The following is a 4,966-nucleotide window of genomic DNA, read 5'->3' as shown; positions in this document are numbered from 1 at the left end:
AGAAAAAAGAGAGAGAAAAAGAGAGAAAGAAAAAGAGAGAAAGAAAAAGAGAGAAAGAAAAAGAGAAGAAAAAGAAGAAAGAAAAAAGAGAGAAAGAAAAAGAGAGAAAGAAAAAGAGAGAAAGAAAAAGAGAGAAAGAAAAAGAGAGAAAGAAAAGAGAGAAAGAAAAGAGAGAAAGAAAAGAGAGAAAGAAAAAGAGAGAGAAGAAAAGAGAAGAAAGAAAAAGAGAGAAAGAAAAAGAGAGAAAGAAAAAGAGAGAAAGAAAAAGAGAGAAAGAAAAAGAGAGAAAGAAAAAGAGAGAAAGAAAAAGAGAGAAAGAAAAAGAGAGAAAGAAAAAGAGAGAGAGAGAGAGAGAGAGAGAGAGAGACGAGAGAGAGAGAGAGAGAATACAGAGGTAAAGACAAGAAGCAATACTGTGGATGCTGGAAATCAGAAAATGCTGGAAAAACCCAGGTCTGGCTGTACCTGTGGAGAGGGAAAGTGTCATTTGGCATTTAGTGTCCATATGACCTGCTACAAAATAAATAAGAAATCCAACGGTGTATTCCTTCAGAGAGCTTAGCTGGCTGAGATACGGGATAATCCACTTTTCCATTAGCGCTGACCTCCATGATGGGAGAAGGTAGAGGTGACCAGGGCCATTTGGGCACTGGTACAGAATCTTAAACATTCCAGTGGAGAACAGTGTAGATGAGAGAACCAAGCATTTAACCTGGGCAGAGTCCTTCCTGCTGCTATGTGTTGGGGAGGAAACAGCAGACTGCCTTTGTTCAGCTCCACAAGGCAATATTATAGGTTCTAGCAGCTTTGGCGGAGGGGGTTCTTGGTTTAGACAAAAGGATATATATTTCTGGGCTGAGTTCTTGAGGTGGCTAATGTTTCATCCATTCATGTATTTCAGAGTTGCTTTGCCCCTGCAGACATACCAGCTGGATTCTCCGCTCCGGAGTCGAAGTGCTCCCGCCAGCGGAGAATCGGGACGAGTGGGCACAAAGAGCGTCACCCAGGTGCGAGACAGTCCTTGGACTTGCAAATAGATGCATGCTGGAGACCATGCCGAATCCCGGTAATTGAGCTTCCGTTTTGAGCAGGTGGCAGAATACCAGCGGATGCCCCCTTGCTCAGACAATGCAAATCTTGAGCCCCCCCCCGCCCCCCCCACCACTGACCAGGAGGGCATCCCCAACCCCTCATCAAGGAGGGGCATCTCCCTCCCCCCCCAACCACTGCAATAGCAGGTCACCTCATCCCTTAACCACACTCACGAGGGTGACCCGACTCCCCCAGCAGGCCCCTGCCCCCCCCCCCCCCAACTCTTCAATCCCCTCCCCCTGGCATTGCCAATGGTGTATTGCCCCCTGGCAGCTATACCCCTGCTTGTTGCTGTGGACCCAGAGGGAGAGTCAAGGAGGTCAGTCCATAGGTAATGTTACCCTCTGCCAGGTCTCCTCGAAAGGCCCATAACACGGAAAAGGTTTCAAATTCCCTGACACCCTTTGAAATTCCCCTGAAATGGGCAACACAGCAGCAGAGTGGTTAGCACTGTTGCTTCACAGCTCCAGGGTCCCAGGTTCGATTCCAGGCTTGGGTCCACTGTCTGTGCGGAGTCTGCACGTCCTCCAGTGTGTGCGTGGTTTCCTCCGGGTTCTCCACCACAGTCAAAGTTGTGCAGGTTAGGTGGATTGGCGTTTTTTTAAAATATAAATTTAGAGTACCCAATTATGGGATAATTTATAATGGCCAATCCACCTACCATGCACATCTTTGGGTTGTGGGGGGTGAAACCCACGCAAGACGTGGGGAGAATGTGCAAACTTCAGACGGACAGTGACCCAGGGGTAGCAGTTGGGAATTCAGCGAATCCCAATGTTGGGCTGGAGAGAGCAGGGAAGACAAAAAAAAAAAAAAATCAGTCAGCCTCTCTGATCACTCTCCTGCCATCTGCAAGGTCATGAGCACAAGTTCAGAGGGCAAGACACAGCTACGATGCCCCACAATCATACATCTATACACAACGCACGGAGGTGGTAGGCGGATGAAATAAAAATCTGTTAATGCTAATCATCTTTCTGGCAGAGAGTGGATGTAATTGAGCCAAAGTTTACCTGCAGCGATTGCACCAACTAAAGGCTGAACTGTAAGCGCCAACGGATAGTTCCAGGCCCCTATGATCAGACCACTCCCAGAGACTCTCGATGGACGTAAACGTGTCCATTAATGTCATCATGCTCTTTGACACGTACTCCGGTTCAGTCCACTCAGGCAGTTTGTTTACAGCTTCAGTAATCTCATTCAGAATGCTGCAAGTTCAAAAACCTCCACAGCAAATTCATTCTGCAAATTCAGAAGGGAAGAACATCATTATTAAGCATCTCTTCCTTTCACTCCACCCATGTTCTCCTTTCTGGTGAATTATTGTCACAAGTAGGCTTACATTAACACTGCAGTGTAGTTACTGTGAAAAGCCCTCATCGCCACACCCTGGTGCTGGTTTTGGTACACAGAGGGAGAATTCAGAATGTCCAAATTACCTAACGTGCACATCTTTCGGGACTTGAGGGAGGAAACCGGAGCGCCCGGAGGAAACCCACGCAGACACGGGGAGAACATGCAGACTCCGCACAGACAGCCCGACCCAAGCCGGGAATCTGGTACTGGAGGCAACAGTGCTAGCTAACCACTGTGCTACAATGTCGTTCATCTGGTGTTGCATATGTGTACACCAGTGAAAATAAAAACCTGACTATCCAAGGGGGATTTTCAATCATGTGGCATCACAGTTAGGCACAACACAGCCAATATCTCCCACACTAATATATTTATCACGCAATACTAAACAGGGGCATTAACAGTGGCAGCTTTCTTTTGTCTAAGCCTGCGATTCAACTGTACCTTCCGTACCAGACCAAACTTGCTCCACACATGGTGTTCAGTGCCACATATAAAAGGTGATTATTGAGCCCCAATAGTAGGACAGTTGACCTAGTTCTAATGGGAATTACAGGACACAAATAATAAATAGAATGCTGGCTCTGCAAAGATGTCAATCCGTTTTTGATACGCGCCGTTCTCAATTCATCACAAATTTTCAATAAACTCCCAACTCGCACCGCAAGTTATCATTTTTAGATTGGAAGGACGGAACATGATGCAGCGCAGTCCCCCGGGTACTGACCACTTCTCAGTTCCTCATCCAAATATTCATTCTTCAAGAATCAGGTTGTTGGATCCATCAGGGAGGTGGAAATGCCCAAGACTCATTGCTGACCTTTACCAGTAACTGTTCATGTAGGTCATCAAGAAAGGAAACTGGAGCAGATTTCTTCACCCTCTGGCTACTCAAAAGGGGCATTGCATCTTCGCTATCCGTCACCCTGGCAGCATTCAGCGAACTCAAATACAAGGCAGAGACAAAAACGAGTGACCTTCCTGTTTGGTCACTCTTTTCCCCTGCACCCCAACTCATTGCCTGTTTCTACCAGAGTATGTTTTACTTCCCAGTTCCTCATACCCACCCACCCACCCCTCAACCCTAGACCCCCACCCACCCACCCCCCTCAACCCTAGACCCCCACCCACCCCCTCAACCCTAGACCCCCCACCCCACCTCCCTCAACCCTAGAGAAAGTGATTTTAAAAAATAAATTTAAGTACCCAATTTCTTTCAATTGAGGGGCAATTTAGCGTGGCCAATCCACCTAATCTGCACATCTTTGGGTTGTGGGGGCGAAACCCACGCAGACACGGGGAGAATGTGCAAACTCCACACGGACAGTGACCCAGAGCCAGATCGAACCTGGGACTTCGGCCTCGTGAGGCAGCAGTGCTAACCACTGTGCATCCATGCTGCCTGAAAACAGTGATGCCAAATTTCAATAGCGCAAAAACCTTGCTCGCCATTGGCCAGAATACTTCTGTAGCTGCCCATCTGCTCAACCACTCTGCCTTTGTCTGCCCTGGTCATCAATCGCCTGCCTTTGCTGCCCTGGTCATCAATCGCCTCGGCTATTTTGTCATCCTGGCTGTTCCCCTGGCATGACTTCCAATTAAATATTCCAATCAGCAATCTCAAGTGAAGATCAGGCAATCAAATCACAAGTGACCCAACACTGACACTGACACAATCTCAGACAATGGTAGATACACAATTGACAGTCAGACACACACACCTCCCACCTTCTCTCTTCCTACATCCTGACATTCGTGTGAAGGCAAAAATCCCAGAAATAATTTTTTAGGGGGGCCGTAGAGTTGTGGAAGTTCATAAATCCTTCCTTCGGTACAGGACTAACCAGCCAATGGGTGGTATAAAGACGGTTAAGCCCATGGAACGAATATTGCACTGCAGTCATTTAACCAGCCTGCAGATCCCTCCACGAATACACTGCATTGTTCAAGATGTGAGGACACAAAATTAACACTCCAGACTGGAGAACAAGAAATGTAACTACTTTTAGGAAAGAATGGAGACATGTCCAATTATCATAGTCATCCTGGGAAGATTGTGAAGGGGTCTGTGCAACCTGGTTAAAATGCTGAACGTGTCAAGAACCGTCTCAAACCTTGTGCAAGTCCTTTTTGAGCGCCAGTAAGAATTCTTCCTTTTTCTCAGTGATCATTCTCTTGAGCGCCTTCAGCTGCTGAATGCGGAATTCCACAGAGCGAGTTTCCCCCTGATTGTAGGCGGCTCTCGCACCGGACACAACAGCCTTGATCTGTTCCATGATGTGTCAACCTGCCAAGGAACACAAAACTATGATTAAGTTTCACCAAGCACCAACAGTGCCAAGATGTACATTTGATTTGATTTATTATTGTCACATTTATTGGTATACAGTGAAAAGGATTGTTTCTTGCATGCTGTACAAACAATGCATACCGTACATAGGGAAGGAAGGAGAGACTGCAGAATATAATGTTACAGTTATAGCAAGGTGTAGAGAAAAGATCAACTTAATAAGAGGTA

General features: G+C 46.7%; 1 pseudogene; it reads right to left on the bottom strand.

The window, feature by feature from the left end:
• The window catches only part of LOC140387126 (aldehyde dehydrogenase, dimeric NADP-preferring-like), a 16,308-nt pseudogene extending 11,578 nt beyond the window's left edge, over positions 1–4,730 (bottom strand).
• Positions 4,731–4,966: the final 236 nt, after the last annotated feature.

Source organism: Scyliorhinus torazame, chromosome 12, assembly GCF_047496885.1.
Source record: "Scyliorhinus torazame isolate Kashiwa2021f chromosome 12, sScyTor2.1, whole genome shotgun sequence".
Classification (NCBI taxonomy): domain Eukaryota; kingdom Metazoa; phylum Chordata; class Chondrichthyes; order Carcharhiniformes; family Scyliorhinidae; genus Scyliorhinus; species Scyliorhinus torazame.
The sequence above is the reverse complement of the archived record's forward strand: the minus strand, read 5'-3'. Positions and strand labels throughout refer to the sequence as shown.